General features: G+C 46.3%; 1 protein-coding gene and 1 pseudogene across 2 annotated transcripts in view; both read right to left on the reverse strand.

The window, feature by feature from the left end:
• The window catches only part of HS6ST2 (heparan sulfate 6-O-sulfotransferase 2), a 293,116-nt gene that overhangs the window by 140,246 nt on the left and 132,596 nt on the right, over window positions 1-20,274 (reverse strand). The gene's annotated exons all lie outside the window — the stretch shown is intronic.
• Window positions 14,057-14,395, reverse strand: LOC103672943 (annotated as a pseudogene).

Consider the following 20,274-nt stretch of genomic DNA (forward strand, 5'->3'; position numbering starts at 1 on the left):
TGGCATGGTCATGGTCTCAAATCAAATTAAAGAGGCATAAAATTCAATTTCATTTTCTCAAGATCTGTGTAAAAGTTGAGCACATACAAAATGTGGTTCCAAATGTAACACACTGGCACAGAAGCGGTCTCTGCACAGACACCATGAAATGACATATTTCTAGAATTTACCATGCTATCTTGAGGCCCAGTGTGTGTGTTCTCTTATGACCACCACACCCTGAATCAGAAAAGTGCTAAAATCTGGTTCAGCAGATTTCTCTTTTTCATTTCCTCTATAAGGAAATACAACACCACCACCTCAGAAAGATGCAAGAAGGAAAATATAGTACTGGCAGGGCCATTTCCGATGCAAAGAAATAACAGTTTAAGCCTTTCACACTTGTATCCCATAGGTATATTTATACCATACATCTATAATTCAAAAGTCAACATTAATCTAAACCACTACGATGGCTATACTAAAAAAGAAAGGCAATAACAAGTACTGGCAAAAATGTAGAGCAATTGGAACCCTTGAGCATTGCTGGTGGGGATATAAAATGTTTTCCAAGTGCATGCACTATGGAAAACAGTCTGACAGTTCCTCAAAAAGTTAGACATAAATCACCCTATGACCCAGCAACTCCACCCTTGGGTATATACCCAAGAGAAATGAAAGCACGTGTCCACCCAAAGACCTGTGCATGAACGTTCACAGCAACACTATTCATAGTAGCCGAAAAGTGGAAACAACTCAAATATCCATCCATGGATGAAGAAAATGTGGTATATTCACACAATGGAATATTATTACAGTCATTAAAAGAAATAAAGGACCGATACATGCACAATATGGATGAGCCTCGAAAACATTTAGCTAAATAAAAAAAAACCGAGACAAAAAAGACCACATATTGTATGATTCTGGTTATATGCAATGTTCAATGTAGGCAAATTCGTAGAGACAGAAAGCAGATTAGTGGCTTCCAGGGGCTGAGGGAGGAAGAAATGGGGAATGCCTGCCAATGGGCACACCGTTTCTTTGTGGGGTGTTAAAATGTTCTGGAATTGGTGGTGATGGTGGCACCACTCTGTGAATACACTACAAACCACTCAATTGTACCTTACAAAGGGTGAATTCTATGTCATGTGAAATACATCTCAATAAAGCTGTTATTTTTAAAAACTTGATATTAAATGGCCAAGCTGAAAATAAAGATGATTATTCAAATAACATCCATGTCAAAAGTTGAAAACTCATTAATTCAGCAGCACATTATTCAAAGGGGAAAATTCTGATGGTCTCGTGTGTGCCAGACCCTATTGTTGGTGCTGGAAATACAGAAATGAGCATAACAACATCGCTGCCCTGACCAGGAGACATTCTAAGGACCCAGCTTTACACATTCTGGCAGATGGGTGTGACTTTAGGTTTGGAGGAACTCCGAAGGAAAAGTTTTTGGGGGTTGGGGGAAGCCTTCCTGGGCCCCCTTGTTCACTTACAAAACAGTGCTATTTTCTCCCTTCTGTTCTCCACTCCATACATTTATTTTTAGCACCAAGAGCAAATAGTCCTGCTTTAAGAAAAATAGCTCCTACAGACAGTGGCTCAAAACCGCTGTGAAGCCAAATTCCAAGGACACCTTATCTGTTTGGGGGAAGCTGTAGAATGAGTCACTAAAGGCTTGGACAATTGAACTTGGGGTCAGTTTCAAACACCTTCAATGAACTGATCAGCAAGAGCCATAGCTATCCAAATCACCACAACTCATTTTACTTAAACGTGGATTATAGAACTCTCTAGAAGTGCTCATGTTTTAAAAGGACTTTCTCCCACGAAGTATCATTTTTTTCATGGCCCATTTCTGCACCACGGATCACACAGGGAGTAGTCTTTTAAGGCCCTACCTCTGGAGTCAGGGGTGTCCTGTCCATCCAGCCTCTCAATACACCACTGCTCTGCTCCAACCAGGCAGGGCGTCCGGTCGTTCCCATAGACACCATGCTAGTTCTCTTCTTCTGTGACTCAAAATGCCCAGACCTTTCTCTCCGTGTTACTTCTCAAGGCCCAGTAGACGTCTGACCTCCTCCAGGAAACTTTCCACAGCTCTCCAGCCCATACTAGCCTTGGTCTGTGCCACACAGGACTTCTCAATGATCCCAGCCCTGCGGTGGGCTCCCCGAGGGCAAGGATCGCCCACTTAGCACTTTTCTTCCGCCTCCCTTAGCACAGCAGAAGGCATGGAACAGATTCAGGGCCGGCACTGAATCTGTAAGTGTGTTCTATCTCAGATACATGAAAGGGCTACTGGGGATTTCCTTTCCTAAGTGAAATCATTAAGAATTCCTTATGGAGGGGGCGCCTGGGTGGCACAGCGGTTAAGCGTCTGCCTTCGGCTCAGGGCGTGATCCCGGCGTACTGGGATCGAGTCCCACATCAGGCTCCTCCGCTATGAGCCTGCTTCTTCCTCTCCCACTCCCCCTGCTGTGTTCCCTCTCTTGCTGGCTGTCTCTATCTCTGTCAAATAAATAAATAAAATCTTAAAAAAAAAGAATTCCTTATGGAATACAATCAAAGAGAATAGGGTATAGTGTGTTCTTTCCTAAGTAAACAGAGCTTGACTAACGCTGAGGCCTTCACTGGCACACCAACTGCTGAGGCCACATCATTCCGTTGTTGTTGTTGTTGTTATTGTTATTATTTAGAGAGGGAGAGAGGGTGGGAGGGGGAGAGAGAGAGAGAGAGAGAATCTTAAGCAGGCTCCACACCCAACACGGGGCTCGATCTCAAGATCCTGAGATCATGACCTGAGCCAAAATCAAGAGTCAGAGGCTTAACCGCGCCCCACGTCTTCCCATTATTTAAATGGGAGGCCGACTGAGCTCAGATTCATGGTACGAAACCACGAGGCTTCACTCTGTTCTCGTGCCATCTTCCACTTTCACTTTTCCATTGTAATAACTTTGGGGTTAGTTGTGACAGAAATCACCTCTATCATGTTTTGGCTAATAAAGCAAGTGAATTCTTCTCCGTGAGCTAACTCATGCTTCAGTGACACCAGCCATAGTACAGGGCTCTCTTATCTTCATTTGTCACAGGTCCTAACAGAGAAAGTCCTCGGATTTTGTTGCCCTACACTTTCATATACTCACATTTAGTTGCTGATTACATATAGATGGGCTACCACACTGACCCCTGAGTCACTGAACTGTAACGGCACACATGATATGCCTTCTGAATGCCCTACATGCCATGAAAATGTTCATCTCATCAACGTGACTATTAGACACTTTTGACAAAAACAAGATATGAAAGACAAGTTTTTTTCAGGTGCACTTTACAGAGGAATGATCACAATGGTATGATCAATGGATCTGAACACAAATAATGTGTGTTCGTATTGTTGGAGGGAAGACAGAGTAGGTCAAATTGATTGAGAAAATTCTGGAAAAGGAGACAGGTATAGCATAGCTGGAAAGAGAATTGTTGGAAGACATATTGTTGAACAGAGAACTGTCTGAAGACTATGGATTTTTGCCCCAGGAGCTAATCTAAAAGATCTAGCGAGGGGCGCCTGGGTGGCACAGTGGTTAAGCGTCTGCCTTTGGCTCAGGGCCTGATCCCGGCGTTCTGGGATCGAGCCCCACATCAGGTTCCTCCGCTAGGAGCCTGCTTCTTCCTCTCCCACTCCCCCTGCTTGTGTTCCCTCTCTCGTTGACTCTCTCTATCTCTGTCAAATAAATAAATAAATCTTTTTTAAAAAAAGATCTAGTAAAGTATATTAATGCGCAGAACAAGACAATTACTTCCGAAGACAAATCTGCAGCATCCGCATCTTCTGAGCTCCAGCACTCAGGCGAAGGAGAGAAAGGAAAACAAATCTGCCGAGCCCATCCTACGATGTCAGTGGCCTGGTGCCTGGTGCTCACACAACTGAGAGAGGCCGCTCCCGTCTTAGGAGTCGGTGCTGTCTATGTCCACGTGCTTTGCACTCTGTCTTTGCAAAAGTAGGGATGACTTGGTTAATGGTTAGAGGTCTGCTCCTGTCCGTCCTCCCTCCATCCCATCCTACAAACTTCAGCCAGAGCCAGATGCCTCCTGTCCCTCTGCTGCCCCGAAATCCAGTGGTTCCCACCCATCAGCCTGTCATTCACACCAGCCAAGCCACCTCATCAGCCTCGTCCTCCACGATTGGCTTACTGCTCCATCCCAGCCAGACAGGGTGCTCAGCGGGCCTTGCCACAAACCCACCAAGTGCGATGCCCTGTGTGGACAGCTTGGGCCATTTTCTCCCCCTCCAATGACCTCTCTGCTTATTGAAATCCTACCCAACTTTTCCTCAGATCCAGTTGAAGTCTCTGACCACTCCAGCCCCTTCTCTCCAGTGAATCCCTGCCCCCTCTTTTATTTCCTCATTTGACAGTCACATACTAATTTGCATGGCAAACCACGTAACGCCCAGGGTCTCCTAAGGGAGGCGATTTTGCATCCCAGGGGAAATGGAGCAATGGCAATCCCTAGAGACATTTTTGGTGGTCATAACTGGAAAGAGCTGCTGCTGGCATTGAACGGGTTGAGGCCAGGAAAGCTGCTGAACACCCTACAATGTGGACACCCGACAATGTCCGCAGGACAACCTCCTATTGAGTTATCCCTCCCAGGATGTCAGGAGCGCCAAGGCTGAGAAACCCCAATGTACACACATGGAAGTGTTGTCTAGTCAACTGGATGGAAGCTCTCTGAGCGGCAACATCGTCATTCAGCGTCCAGCACGATGCTGAGTACCTCTCATAGCATTCTTTGATAAATGCACGTTGATTAGATGTCACCATCTATCTGGGTGGGTAAAGAGAAGAAAATTTCATCTAAAATGATGGGTTTGGTTTTAGCCTACATTTTTATCTAATGGAGTTTAAATATCACTTTTAAAGAATGTCATTCCAGACTAATGTTTAGTGTCCTTCCTTCTTCAGCCCTTTCTGAGATAGATGGCTCTTAGTAAGGAAATGTGGACAGCAGTAGTTACGGGGCTTGTCTAAAATTGTCAATTATGATAAACTAGCGAGAACAGAAGTCTCAATCTTTCATCTTCCACTCACTTGTGGCTGAGCAGATGGTAGACAGTTCACCCATTTGACAGACATGTAGTCAACTCTTACTGTATATAGCAAGCACTGGGCTAGGCTCGTTTCTCAAGTGTTGGTATGATGCATCCATTACTAGAAGCCATGTCATTGTCGCGGCATACAATTTCCCATGGAAGCAATGCTGTCATCTTGACTGGAGTTTCAGCATGAAGTATACCATAGATATGACTATGCATGTAACATAAAGATGACCATAACCAAATCATAAGACAGTCTCTATAACAAATTCACATAGAACATTGTTCTCCAAGCCCTTTAAATAAACACTGGCCTCTGGATACAGTGATGTATGTATTCAACACACAAAATACAACTTGACTAAATTATAAAGTCAACTCAAACATAATACAGTAGCTACAAAAACGGATATAAGGGCGCCTGGGTGGCTCAGTCAGTGAAGCGTCCTCCCTGGGCTCAGGCTGTGATCCTGGGGTCTTGGGATCGAGCCCCATGTCAGGCTCCCTGCTCCGTGGGGAGCCTGCTTCTCCCTCTCCCTCTGCTGCTCCACTTGCTCATGCTCTCTCTCTTGCTCACTCTTTCTCAGGTAAATAAATAAAATCTTTTAAAAAATGGATATCAAATACAGGGTTGAGCAATAAATGTATTTACCTTCTACGAACTTGGAAGGACTTAGGGAGTAGTGTGCAAAGCTGAATTTAAAGTCCTTGATCTTTTTGAAAAGTCGTCTTAAGGAAGCTGGGGTTGACCTTTTCTTGGCTCTCCAGAACCTTCTTGACACTTGACAGCTATCAGAATATTTCATATTTCTGGCAAAACATAAAGAAAATCTACAAATGGAAGATGAGGCTGATGAAGGGGGTTGGTCGGTGTGAGGGCCAGGCTGATGGGTGGGAACCACTTAATTTTCTGGGCAGCAGAGTGATAGGAGGCATCTGCCTCTCGTTTGTAGAACGGGTTGGAGGGAGGATGGCCAGGAGCGGAGCTTTTACAAAGAGAGAGGGTAAAATCAACATACAAACGAGCCATCAACACCACTTTTCTTTCCTTTTTTCTTTTCAGAAGTGGCTTCAAAACACTTTTCAAAAAATCATAGAAATAAAGGTACGGTAGTATCCTGGAGCAGAGAGAATTGCTGTGTGGGTGGGGAACTCAGCAGCTGCCTCGTGGCCCAGGAGCCCAGGGTGAGGTAAAGGAGCACAGAAGTGCCAGCGGGGGCGGGGGAGGAGAAATGTGCTGGAGTTCGGGCGGGGACCAGCACTGTGGGTAGCTGGGCAGTAGCTGTGAGTTTGCAGCAGTTCAATCTGTTCTGAAAACAAGAGACTCCCTCCTCTGAAACCTGCTTCACACCTCACTGATGATACTTTACACCCTTTCCCCAAACCCACGAGGACCATCTAGTCGACAAAGCTGCTCTAAAGCGGATTAAATGCGCAGGCTGCATCCTCGCAGTTAAACTCCATCGAATCTAAGAACTCGTGAAAACTCGTAATTCTCACTAGATACAAATATCACATTACGATCATTTCAAGGAAAATGCCAGAAAGAGTACAGTGGAACTGTCAGGTACTGATATCTTAGAGGATAGGTTTTAATTGGATCAAAACCTCTACAGTCTTTTAAAAAGCTCATTAAGATCTGAGCCACAAAATAAACTTGAAAGGAAAGAAGGCAAAGCTTCTTTTAATTAATGGAGGTAAATGCAATATTTGCAGAAGTCGATTTGGAGAAGATTCATTCGGGATTGCTTCTGCAAGCTCTCTGATCATCCACACTGCCCCCCCCCCCGATCTCCCCCCCACACCCTCATCCCCCACCACATCCAGCACACACAGTAATGATGACAATAACTGTAATTTCTTAAGCCCTTACCTTGTACCTGGTCTGCATTTAATGCTTAACGTGGATAAATTCCTTTATCCCATCCAGTAACCCTATACGTTAGGTGCTCTATCTCCAGTCTACAGATGAGGGAGGGAACTGAGCCTCAGAGAGGTGGTAGGTAGTTCAAAGTCACATGGCTAACAAGTGTCAGAGTCACAATGCCAACCCAGGCAGAATGGCTGCAGACCCCATTGCTACAGTTCCAGTCCCCACTGGCCACCCACTTGTACTTGTACCCTGTCCCCAGATGGCCCATCCATCTGTCCGCTGGAGCTCTTATAGGAGAGGGTGCAGGTACCTGTATGGGGAGGCATTACAGCCCACCACGCACACACACAGGTCAGCTGCCCGGAGTACACGCCAAGCCCATCCCTGATTTGCGCTGCAGCCAAGCTTTAGCAATCTGCTCCAGCCTCCACATGGCCGGCCCTTTTCCCAACAAGAGCTCTTGTGCCTGGCTGCCTTCTTCCCCGCTGCCCTGAAAATGGAGCCTCTTTTTGCCCCTTGAGAAGCATGATTATCAACCATTCTGGAGAAGGGCTCCCTCTTTGCTTCACTGAGAAGTGTGACCTTTTCAGAGTCCAAATAATTTCTGGGCTCAAACTCTCCTTTAACACAAAATTGCCCTCCTGTTTGCCTTCATCTTGGCTGAGAACAATGTCTCTGATGCCAACCCATAATAGTTATTACTTACAGAGCACTTACCACATGCCAGGCGCTCTGCATACAACCTATCATTGAAACCTTACGACCATTCCACCAGGTGGGCACACGTGTTGCTCCTATCATGCAAGTGAGAAAATGGAGACTTGGCTAGATTAAGTGATTTGCCCACAGTGGCACAGCAAGGAAGTGCCGCAGACAGGAGTAGGGTCTGGAGTGTAACACCAATGTTGACAGGCCATTCCACTGTGCTAAGCCTTCAGGTTCTCCTCTGCGACATGAAGCAGATAAGAGTTCCTATCTGACAGGGTCGTAAGGACACAGTGCGATCGCGCGTGCAAAGACTCAGCACCGTGCCCGCACAAAGGAAGCTCTCCATGATGCACATTTCCCTTTCTTCGTTGAGGAGCTGTCTTCATGGGGCAGACCGCTACTCCCAGTCCTCCAAGCCCAAGACGACTGGAGAGAGATCCAGGCTACGTAGCTGCAGGTCGGCCTTGAGCTCAACTCTCGGGAGCACAGGCTCAGGTGGCTTTGGGTTTCATTTCCGCACCAAGGCATTATTATCCACTTTATACCTACAGTCAAGCCCATCACTGCACTGTCGAGGGGAGGCAACACACAGTGGGGCATGTCACGTAGCTGAACTCATTAGCAAGGACACTGCCTATAGATGGACTCTAGGCCAGACCTAGTTATAAGGTCTCTCACGTATGCTGTTTTTCCAAAAATGAGAAAGCATGGGACTGTTTTCCTGTTGGGTTAGTAAGGAGCCCAAGCTCCCTTCAGGAGACAAGGATGGTGTTAGAACGAAAAGATACAGAAAATAATCCAATTGGTTTGAAATGCGCAAAGCTACAAAGAAATGGAGTAATGTCATATGTTCTAAATGTAACGTTCAAGACGTATACAGATGTTAGAAGTAAAAAAGAGAGAGGTGACCAATCCTCCCTTGGAGAGAAGACAGCTGAGTCTTCAGTGATGAGGTGAAGGCAGGTAGAGGTGCACGGGCGAGGAGAAGGGCTTTTCAGGCAAAAGAAAAGCACAAAAACACAAAGGTGTGTGAGGAAGAAGGTATTCTCAATAAGGATGAGAGCGGCGAGAGTTTAAGGGGAGGGGTGGCTGGACAGGTGAGCAAAGGTCAGATGAAGAAGAGCCTTATAAGCCGTGCCGAGGCACAGAACATACAGATTATGGTTTCGAAGGTGTTCTGCGGATGCTTGTTGGCACGCCTTATGCTGAAAAATGTGAGTGTGGGGAGGAAGGACGACTCTATGATGAAATCCACAAAGTTAAACAGGATTTTAACTGGATGACTTCTCGACACATCCGATATGAACCTCCCAGAGGAGAAGAGCATAGTATATAGGCTTTCCCAAAGCTATTAGACTACAGTCCCATTTTGCACAGAGCATCCTGTAAAACCAGGGTGCAGTGGAACGTACTTTGGGAAATGTGGGTTCAACAGTTTAAAAAGGGCCTTGAAAGATCTGTCAGCAGCATGAAAACAGACTCGTGCAGTAGAATAGAATCAGAGAGACATATTGTGAAGCTCCTGAAATATTCGAAGACATACCCAAGTAAAGGAGTCACTGGCAGGGAGAGAAGTGAGATCATCTTTGAGAACTATTCATCCAGCAGAATCCATAGAACTTGGACTGATTTAGCTGAGTGGGTGAGGGGAAAGATGTGCCCAAGTTCCCAGCCTGGTAGAGCATGTGGAAGGCAATATCACTATTAAACCATGGTAAGGAATATAGAGAGAAGGGCGGGATTGGAGTGGAGTGGTGGTTGATGCTGGATTCCCTTTTGGAGTGTGTGGAGTTTGAGAAACCTACGGGATATAGTTGGATGGATGGGTGTGAAGTTCAAGAGAAAGGTCACGGCTGCAGAGGTAGTTTTGGGAGTTGTCATCCTATAGATGGTACATCCATGGGAATGAATGAGATTGTCCAATTGAAAAAGAGAGTGGTCAGCATTAGTGCTACATGCTATGAAGATAGGCTGGATATGGGTTGATTAGGGTTAGGTTTGACAATCTGGTCACCAATGACCTTAAGGAAAGATAGTTCCATTGGAGATGTTGGAAAGAAGCCAGATTTCAAGGAACCAAGGAAGAGTGGAAGGTGAGACTCTGGAAAGGGCAAATCTAGGAACATTCATTAAAAATAACCTGAAGAAACAGAAAGGGTTTATCTTAAAAAGAAGACATGGGGGAGGAGGGTCATGACAGATGATGTCAAAGCAGCACGAGAGGTATTCTGTGTTTCCCAGGAAGGGACCAACTTCAATTCCATGTTAGACTGACCTGGGCTCTTGTCCAGTCTGTGTAAGCTTGGGCAAATCATGTCAAAGATCTGAGTCTTGGTTTCTGAATCCACAAAACAATAATCATAGGTCCCTTATGGGGTACTGTGAGGATTAAATTAGTTAGTAAGGTAGCATATGGGTGGATGTATATATCCCACAGCTTGGCATGTAGTAAGTGCCCCAAAAGGGTTCCATCTCGCTTTCTAAGTCACAGAGATAACAAAATAATGCCAGTAGTGCTTTGCAAAGTCACAATCGTGACATAGACGTCTATGGTGGGCGGGGAGCGTGTCGGTAAATCTCTCTTGAAATTTTTTCTTTGTCAGGAACCTGAAACCTGCACAGACATGTGCTCTCTCCTTCCAAAGTCCCAGACCTTGTTTGCTAATGTCATTCATGGCCACCTGAAGCAACTGGAGATGCTTTTCCCTTTGTCTCCTCCCTCACTCCCCCAGACCGGGCCCTGGGGTCCCTGGCAGAGCACAATCCCTCCACAATAGCTTTCTTTCACCTAGGTGCACACCTGGGCCTCCCGATGAGGGCTTTTTGTATTTTGCATTTTCTTATTCTGTGTTTTATTGTGTGATTACTGGATTGTGGGCATAGTTCTATTTTTATGTGCTGGATTTTTTTTTTTTTACCATAGTCCCCACTGCTCCCTATTGTGTTATGCCCCTGGGCTTCACAAAGGCACATTGCTGGCTATTCTAGGCATGTGTGATGCAGCCACTGTCACAACGTGATCTCAGGCCCATCTCTGGATCTGGTGATGGGAGCGGGCAGAGGAGATGCAGCTGCCCCGAGCTCAGCCAGCCCTAGCAGGGCCCTCCTCCCTCTGCCACTGAGAGCTACTTCGCAGACTTGTAGCAGTCACAGCACTTGTACCATTCAGCAGCAGTAGCAGTACTTTATATTCATGTCTCCAGGCACATTCTGCTCCCACATGCACGGAGACTGCACACCCTCCCTGACGTCCTCCTGAGGGACAGGCCTAGGGAGCACATGTGACAGGACCTTAAACTCAGTGTTTTTCGAAGAAATGAATAAAGTCCCTTCATCTCTGCTTCTGGAAGGGACCTGGAACCAACAGAGAAGTGGTCATGGTCACAGACAAGTCAGGAGGAGCCAGGAGGCCCGAGCTAGGAGTCTGAAGAGTGTGGTCAGGGGCACAGGAGTGTGGCAAAGGCTCTAGAGGATGCGGTGTGGCCCTGCAGAGCTGGGGCCAGGGGAAGAGCCTCAGAGACCCGATGAGGGTCAGGCCTGCCAACATGGAAGGAGAGAACCAGTCAACGTGGCCACGTGGGTGAGCCGTGAGCCTGCATGCCAGCAAGACGGCTTATTTTAAAAGACCAGGGTTAAAGCCAGACCCAGAAGGCCACAACTGTGTGATTCCGTTTATATGGAGTGTCCAAAATAGGCAGATCCACAGAGACAGGAAGCGGATTGATGGTTGCCAGGGGCTGGGCGGGGGGTGGGGGGGATGGCGAGATTCTGGTAGAAGGGCACAGACCTCCAGTTAGAGGATGAATGAGTTCTGGGGCTGTCACGTATACATAGAGAAAGGTGGCTATAGTTCGCAGTACTGTGTTGTATACTGGAAAGTTGCTAAGAGCGTAGATCTTAAATGGTCTCACAACACACACACACACACACACACACACACACACACTGTAATTATGCAAGGTGACAGATGTGTTAACTAACCTTACCGCACTAATCATTTCACTATATATGTGTGTTAAATCATCACGCTGGCTACCTTAAACTCATGCAGTGTTATATGTCAATTATATCTCAGTAAAGCTGGGGGGAAAAAGAAACAACCACACGGACCATCAAACAAGGTCCTAAAGAAATGACCACATGCATTTGAAATGTTTACATAATAGACTCAGCCACCCACCAGGCACCAGACAGCCCCCTGGGGAAGGCTCTGCGGTTTCTATCCTCTCCACCCCCACTCCACCTCTTCCCTAGCTCAGTTCAGAAAAGGGAACATCTCAGCCTTTCAATATCTGATATAAACCTTCTCATTCAGTTACGCTTTTCAATTTTAAGCTGCATTTGAGTCTTTTCAACTTAATTGAGGCAGAAGAAAATGATTAAATGTTGTATCAAAATCCAGCGTTCCCGTGTGGTTCTCTACATCGCGCCCAGAGTGCCCTCGCACGGCGAAGCCATCGTGCAAGACTTCAGGCTGATGCTCAGGTCCCAGTGTGGCCCTCGGAAGTGTTCGGAAGACAGAAGTATGGAGAACTGAAGCATGAAATTGCTTCGAAATGATGAAGCAAAGATGTGTTTTTCTTCCCAATCAAATCTTCTCTGGAAATCCCGACAGCAGGTTTACTCAAAGCCCTTGAGACCCACTCCGTAGCATTGTTTTTCATACCTTGGTCTCCTGTTCAGCACAGCACCCTCTAATGCAGCCCATTTACCTTTAAATCACTTACAAAGAGCCACGTTACCATTGCTGGACGCTGGGAGGATGGCTTCCGACACGAGCGCTGAATTGAATGGAAGAGGTAGAGACACATGCCGGGTCCGAATCGCTCACTGTCCAAACGGCAATGCCACGTTGGAGGGCAACGTTCTGGGCAGCCCAGCCCCAGGGAGGGGGGGTAGGTGGGATTCACCCCCTCCCAGAGGTAGAACCATTCAAAACGAGACAGGGAGCGTGAAGCGTTTGCTTTCATACTTGCGGTCACTGTGGGATTACGGTATGTGGTCCATCGATGCCCTACTGAGGGGGCACTGCAGAGTTCTGGTCAGCACAGCAGAAAGGACCTGGGCTCCATTCCCAGAACCGCCCCCAGACATCTACACGCTTTTGAGAGATGCAGACCAGTGATTATGCCCAAGGTCTGTGGTACCACCGAGGAGCTGTGTGACCAGAGGCAAGTCGCCGAACCTCTCTGTGCCTCAGTCAGTCCCTCGTCTCTAAGACGGGAATGACAATGGCTTCTGCCTCCCAGCGCTGCTCTGAGGATTCAGTGAGTTCATACAAACACAACAGTGACCGGCACATGGGCATCACTTTGTAAAGTTTATCGATACTGGTTTCAGCTGCAAAACGAAAGGCGTCCTAAACAACTCTTAAGTCGGGGAGGGTGTTTTGTTTATCTGTCATCTAGAACCTCTGTCAGATGTCCAAGTGGAAACAGCAGCATGAGTTGAGAATGTCCTGGGCCAGTCTGCTTGCTTTTCCAGTAAAATCCTGGATTTGCAGCATAATTGGGGAATGAGTCACTGTGGTTAACCAAGTTTTCCAGATTACAAAGGTTTAGGACTTTAGACTTTCTCAGGAGTCACCAGCTGTCCCCCATCCGCGCCCCCCCCCCCGCCCCGCTTGCTGGTTCTCCTCCCTGCTGCCCTGCCATCCTCACAGCTGCGCCGTCTGTAATCCTTATCATTCTCTTCTTCCCTCTCTCTGCTTCCTGTATGTCTTTCTTTCTAATACCCTCTTATTCCCTTTGCCTTCCCTTCTTGGAGTCGCATATTGCCTCTGCCCGGACCCTCTCCCCAGCTTGGCTCGTCCCGACCTCCGACTGACTTGCAAGCCCCGGCTGAAACATGCACTTGATTCTTCCCTGTCGGAGCACTCACCACCAGTGAAACAAATGATATTTACTCATCTGTTCATTCATTCTTTCACTCATTCATTCACTTCATCCTTTCAATCATCCAAGGCATTCTTTTCTTTTTGGTCATAAAACTAATTATAGGGCATCTTGCATAATCCTCGGAGTCAGTATTTGGCTCTTTTTCATGCTGTTTGCAGAATCATTCTTTGCAGCCACAAATGAATTAAGAAAATAGATATATAGCACTAAAAATATCACTGCTCTGGGTACCTGAGGGCTTTGAACGAGTGGCTGAGAATAAACTTCAAAATGTATATTGATTTTTTTTCAATTTGGTTAAATGTTTTTTTAAAAAAACCCTCTTTGAAGCAAATCTCATGTTACGATATGTTCAAGTCCAAAGACACAGAATGGTGACTATCACTTGTCATTATCTAAGTATTTTTGGTAATCTATTCAGGGAACTACCTTAGGAAAAACAGGGGTTTTTTTGGTCTTTTTTTTTTTTAAGGACTCATGCTATAAGTTTATTTACAAACATATCGGGTATGTTGAATTCAAGAGTTTGATCCATTTTTCAAAGAGACTGCACCTCTTAAAATGCTCCTTTTCACATCTGTTTAATGGATTAATTAAACATCCTTATTTCTTAAGCAGTTGGTATCTTACCATTAAAAAAGGTGCAATGAATCCAAATCCAAACTACACAGTCACCATAATTAGGAACCACCACTTGTTCTCCAATGAAAATGGCCTATTCTTCCATGGGCCCTCCTCATAATGGCTCCTACGGACCACAGAGGTTGGGAACCTCTGGATGCACTGTCCCAACATGGCGCTACCGGAAGTTCTGGGAAAGGCACGGAGACCCAAGATAGAAGAAAGCGGGAAAAATGTTCTAAGTAGACCATGGTCTCTTTTGACTAAAGCTTTAATCTTCACCATCATTTTAAATACTGGATACTACAGTCAATCTCTACTGGATAAATATGTTTAGTTGAATTAAGGGCATACTGGCTTTCCAGCATGGGCCTTTAGCACCCCCTTCATAATTTCAACTGTGATATAATCTTCCTAGAAATATGTGTTCATTGATAAGGTTTTAACAAAAGGTACTTATATTCATCAACAATGGTTAGAAATCACCACACAGTTTAGAAGAAGAATATTTTCTCTTTCAGGTGCCAAATACTCTTTCCTCCCTTCGGACTGGTTGCCTTTCAAGTCAGAAACCAGAAGTAGCTTAGGGATTGAAGAAGCAAGTAAGTCTTTCTTTTCCTTTCTTTAAGTAAGCAGAAAAAGGAGCTAGTGAGTGGACTGCACAGCTCGATTCTCAAGTTTGTCATGCTAAACCAGGGTTAAAAAATCTACCCCCCCTTTTTCGTGGAAGTTACAATTTCCTGTATGAATCATAAAAAAAAAAAAATGTTCTGTAGAAGCTTTCGTTAATAGAATCGCTGCACTCTTGTGGAAGAAAAATCTCCAGGCTACTTCAATCTCCCAGGGAAGTGACCTGATTTGGGCTTGGCAAGGCCCCAGGAAAACAGGAGGACGGGAGTAACTGGGTGCCGATCCTGACAGGAGAGCACCTACCCAAGTGGTAGCAGTGGTCCTATGTAGACACCACTTGAAGATGAAAGTCTTTGTCTTCCTCTTCCACCATGGCATCATGCCATTCTCTTCCAGAGTGTTCTTTGTTCTGGATAACAAAACTAAAGCTGGGGCAGCAGCAAGCGGGACCATGAAGAACCTGGAGATCCTACAATCTAGCAACGGAGTCAGGAATCTGAACTGGGACGAGGATCTGTTGCTCTGGTTCAGGCTTCTGAATGGGGAGTGCATGCCAAAACCATCGGAGAGAAACTTTTGCTGGTAACGCCTTCATGGAGATATGATATCATCCATATACGGCACCATCCACCCATTCAAGGTGAACAATTCAATGTTTTAGTGTATTCACCCAGTTGCACAACCATCGCCACAGTCGGTTTCAGAACATTTTCAACACCCCAAAAGGAAACGGCATCTTCTTTAACGGATCGTCTCCCAGTCTCCCTCCTTCCCCCATGACCTGGCAACCGCTGATCTGCTTTGTCTCCATGAATTTGCCTATTCTGGGCATTTTGTATAGATGGCATCATCATAGAATATGTGGTCTTTTGTGTCTGCCTTCTTTCCCATGGCGTGTCTTCAAGGTTCACCCATGCTGTGGCATGATCGGGCCTTCATTCTTTTTTTTTTTTTTTTTTACCACTCAATCATATGCCATTGTGTGAAGATATGTACCTGGTGCTGTTTATCCATTCGTCAGCTGAAGGACATTTGGGTTGTTTCCACCTTTGGACTGACGTTTGTTTTCAAGGTATAGACACCGACTTCTCAATTAGGACCCCAAATCACGTCCACAACAACTCCAGGGGAATCCCTGGGAATGTTTTCTGGAGACAGCTTGTAAATCTCCAACTTAACTCTTTCCACATGCCTTATGCTAGATGCTGGTCTTACAGGCAAGAATCATACATGGCCCTGCTTTCAGACTGAGTATTCAGAGAGAGTTTGAGATTGAAACTCTGTGTGTGTGTGTGTGTGTGTGTGTGTGTGTGTGTATGTGTGTGTGTGAGAGAGAGAGAGAGAAGAGAGAGAGAGTTGGGGGGGCAGAGTTTCCTTCTATAATGGCCCCATCTTCCTTCTTTATCTCGGTAGGCCTGCTAGGCAATTGATCAGAAGTTTCTATTTGGTAGGAGAAGGCTTTCACCTAAATATTTACATAGGGACATTTGGCTTAACTTCTACCTTGGTCTTCTTAAATTCTATGACATATAGTCCCCTAAAGCATGGAATATGGATGTTAAATCAAGCACCTTTACAGCCGGGGTGAAAACGTTTGATGTTTGAAAATTCAACATTTCTCAGAGCAAGTCACTATGTTGCCAACAGTACACCAAGGAAGGGGCCTGAGAGAAAGCCAGCAAAAAGCAATCTAAATCTGACTTTGTTCATGCTAAGTTATTCCTTTTGGAATTTCAACTACTTAATTATAATCCTGGAATTGTGTTTGATTCATTTTTGACAAGACCATATGTGCCCGTGTTGCCAGATTCTAGTAAAATAGATATTCCGTGCCATGTTTCAACACTCTGCCATTTGTAAAATTAGCAATTTCAAGGAAGCAAAAGGCTACTTGCCATTTTGCTGGATCAGCACCTCATATGATCTGCCTGCATATGCTGTGAGTAGAAGTAAAGAACGCACGATTTTGTCTCTAGATAAATAAATTTGAATGCAAAATAGATGCAAAGCTGTGTCTTGAGAGACAGGGTTCATTTACATCTCAAACTAGCTCTCAGATCAGAAATGTGGCGCTTGGGCTTCCTTCTGCTCTGAAAATGTGCTTTAAAGACGAGGAAGCTTGTCCACCAAGGGAAGAGGACAGCACCCGCTGCCTCTCATTTAAAGGACAATGTCAGGGGTGCCTGGGTGGCTCAGTGGGTTAAGCATCTGCCTTCGGCTCAGGCCACGATCCCAGGGTCCTGGAATCGAGCCCTGCATCAGGATCCTTGCTCAGCAGGGAGCCTGCTTCTCCCTTTCCCTCTGCCTGCCATTCCCCTTGCTTGTGCTCCCTCCCTCCCTCTCTATCTCTGTCAAATAAATAAATAAAATCTAAAAAAATAAATAAATAAAGGACAATATCAGGGGAGCCTGGGTGGCTCAGTGGGTTAAGCCTCCAGCTCTTGATTTGGGCTCAAGTCATGCTCTCAGGGTTGTGAGATTGAGCCCCACGTCAGGCTCTACGCTCAGTGTGGAGTCTGCTGGAGATTCTCTCTCTCTCTCTGCCCCATCCTCCCCCCCAGTCTCTCTCTCTCTCTCTCAAATAAATAAATAAAACCTTTAAAGGACAATGTCAGTTATGTGACTACCCTTTCTTAAGTTTTCATAATCCCCTATACTTATGTGGAGCTTTAGGCTTTTGAAATACTTTGACACATATCTCCCCATTTAATCTTTACAACGATCCAGTAATGCATAATGGGAAAGGGTGATGATGTTCACTGTACAGATGCAAACGCTGCAGTTACGGGACCTGCCCGCGGTCACACACACCTCATAGATGGTAAAGCTGGCCTTGATGTCCCATCTTCTGACACTTGCACAGGGTCCTTTCCACTGGCCCTGACATAAGTCTCAATTGGCTATTCCGTAAAAACCTGCAGGTGGTGGGCTTCACAGGGGACAAAGGGAAAGGAAGTGACATTGGAAGAAATGGAAATCTGTCTTCAGCTTCTTCCCCTCCCCTCCCCTCCCCTCTCTAGCTGGACCATCCCATCCTTCTACCCCACGGAGGCTGGGAGGGAGGGGATGTTGACAATGCCTTTCTGCAGGTGTGTCAAAGCCATCCCTTCCATTCTTCTTGCCTCCCCTTGACTGCACCACTGGGGGCTCAAGCAGTATGGACTGACTGAAAATCTCCCTGCGAAGAAGACGCATGTGCTCCCATTGCCAGGGCTGCTTAGGCAGATCTGGCTGGCTGCAGAGGAACCACAGTAGACGCGTGCCAAGCACTTCCCCGGGAGAAGCTGTGATCCATTGTCAAATTTACAAGTGCCTTTCCTTTCTTGCTGAACTTCCAAATAGTACAGAGCAAGGGCCTGGAAGGCAGAGAGACCCGGAACTGAGTCTCAGCTCTGGGATTTCCTAGCTATGCAACCTCAATCAACTTAATGTCAGACTTTCGACTTTCTCATCCGTAACATAGGGATAATATCTTCCACCTCACAGGATCCTTGTCAGAATGACACAAGAGAAGGTAAGTAAAGCCATTAACATGGTGCCTGGAATGTCACGCTTACTGACCATTGGCAGAAATTATTTTAAATAAACTTGCAAAGCTCAATAATATTTCTTCAGCATGCTCCAGGGAAGCAGAGCGGGGACAGACTCGGGTCAAGTGTGAGGTACAGTACTGAGAATCCTCTCCAACTTTCCCGTCTGCTAGGCAGATCCTGCCTGCCAATGGACCTGCAAATCACATCTAACTTCTTTCTGTTCCTTATGAAAGCTTGTTAACAATAAATATTTCCCATCCCACCTACTGAATTCCTCCTGCCACCTGGATACCATTTTCCCTTCCTAATGCCTGCTCTGCCTAATGGCACCATGACTTGGCCCAGGGTTTGCTCGAAGTAGCCACCGTATGTTTTCAGTAAAAGGGGAACGACTGTGTCCCGATTGTGTTGAAAGTGGCAATTACACATGGATTGGTAAATTTCATGGGGAGTGTCCTCTGCAGAACTTTCGCTTGTACTTCCAGTGCCCATCGCATAAAATGCAATGCTCAAGTCAGAACAGCAGTGTGGCTTTGAAATAAACAAAGGTCCATTCATGAAATAAGCCTTTCCTGAGACATCTTCTGAGGCATCCAGCCAGATGGTCACGATTAAAGTCAATAGGCTTCCCATGGCGAGCCGAGCACTGGACTCTGGCAACTGCCTGCAACCATTTGCTCCACGGATGGCAAGAAGGCTGCAGATGCCAGCCCGGCCCAGGAAGCCAAGGCAACAGACCTCTTCAGGTCCCGGCAAGTGACAAGAGATGCAAGGACTCTTTGGAGTCCTTTATTTCCCATGTTTTCCGTGGGGGGTGAAGTTCTGGCACACTTTCCTATTCTTTTTCAGCCTACATTAAGGAACTGAGAGCTTCCCGTAAACTCAAAGTGCTAAAATCACAGGAAGGAGAGGAAACCAAAGGGCAGAGGTGGGAATGGGGTGGGTTTGTAGATAAACTGCATTATGTTCTTTGAGCCAGAAAACTTTAGGATGCCCTGAGTAGCCCACCTGCTTGTCCTTAAGGAGGGGTTTCTGGGAGGGTAAATGCATCCTGACTGAAGGAGGGTATGGGCTGAATTCAAAGGAAGAAAGGCAACTCCAGTTCCCAGAAGTCTGTGGTCCACCAATGCTACAAAGACACAGAGTCAATTAATCTGTCATGTCCTCGCTCCTGGATTGCCATGGGGACTGGGTGGCTGCAGAGAACTACGTAATTGATGGAAAAAAGTATGCTCACCTCAAAGCAAAGTCCTACGGAAGGAAGCCGTATTACCACGCCCCTTCTTTTTTCCAAGTCAGAGGAAAACTGAAGCCTTCAGACTGCCTAACAGCGGACTGATTACCTTACCACCCTGCGAAAGGTGCTTGCCAGGAACACCAGCACCATTAGAATTCTGGGCTCCTTCCCCTGTCTGCAACTTGACAAGGAGAATGGGATTCTATCTAATAGCTTAACTGTGTAAAAGTACAGCTGTCACTTGTGAGACTCTTGAGTGAAAAACAGGAGTCTCTTCTTTCTCTCCAGTACGGCGGGGGCGTGTGTTCACGTGTGCGTGCATAGGACCCCACGTGCATATGCGTTAGGAGAGGGCGGGGATGGAGAAAAAGAGGCAAGCCCTCATTCATTCCTCCAAAAGGCTGATCCCAGTGTTGCATTCTGGTTGGCCTTCTACAGGAAAGGGCTGGAAAGCGGGGGCTAGAAGGTTGGGACAAGCGGAGACTAAAAGCCCCATTTACTAGGGGAGGGCTGCTTTTTCCCTGCAGTTCGTTCCCTTCCTCCCCAAGGCTGGATGCTCCCGGGAAGGCACTCTAGCGACATGAGATTCTCATCCACCACCCATTCCGCTGACCAGGAAACTGAGGTCTGGAGAGAAACAGGCACCGGCTAGGGGCACTCGGCCCAAGGGCCAGCAGGGACCCGTGCCT

The sequence above is a fragment of the Ursus maritimus genome, assembly GCF_017311325.1.
Source record: "Ursus maritimus isolate PB19 chromosome X unlocalized genomic scaffold, ASM1731132v1 scaffold_X1, whole genome shotgun sequence".
NCBI classification, from domain to species: Eukaryota; Metazoa; Chordata; class Mammalia; order Carnivora; family Ursidae; genus Ursus; species Ursus maritimus.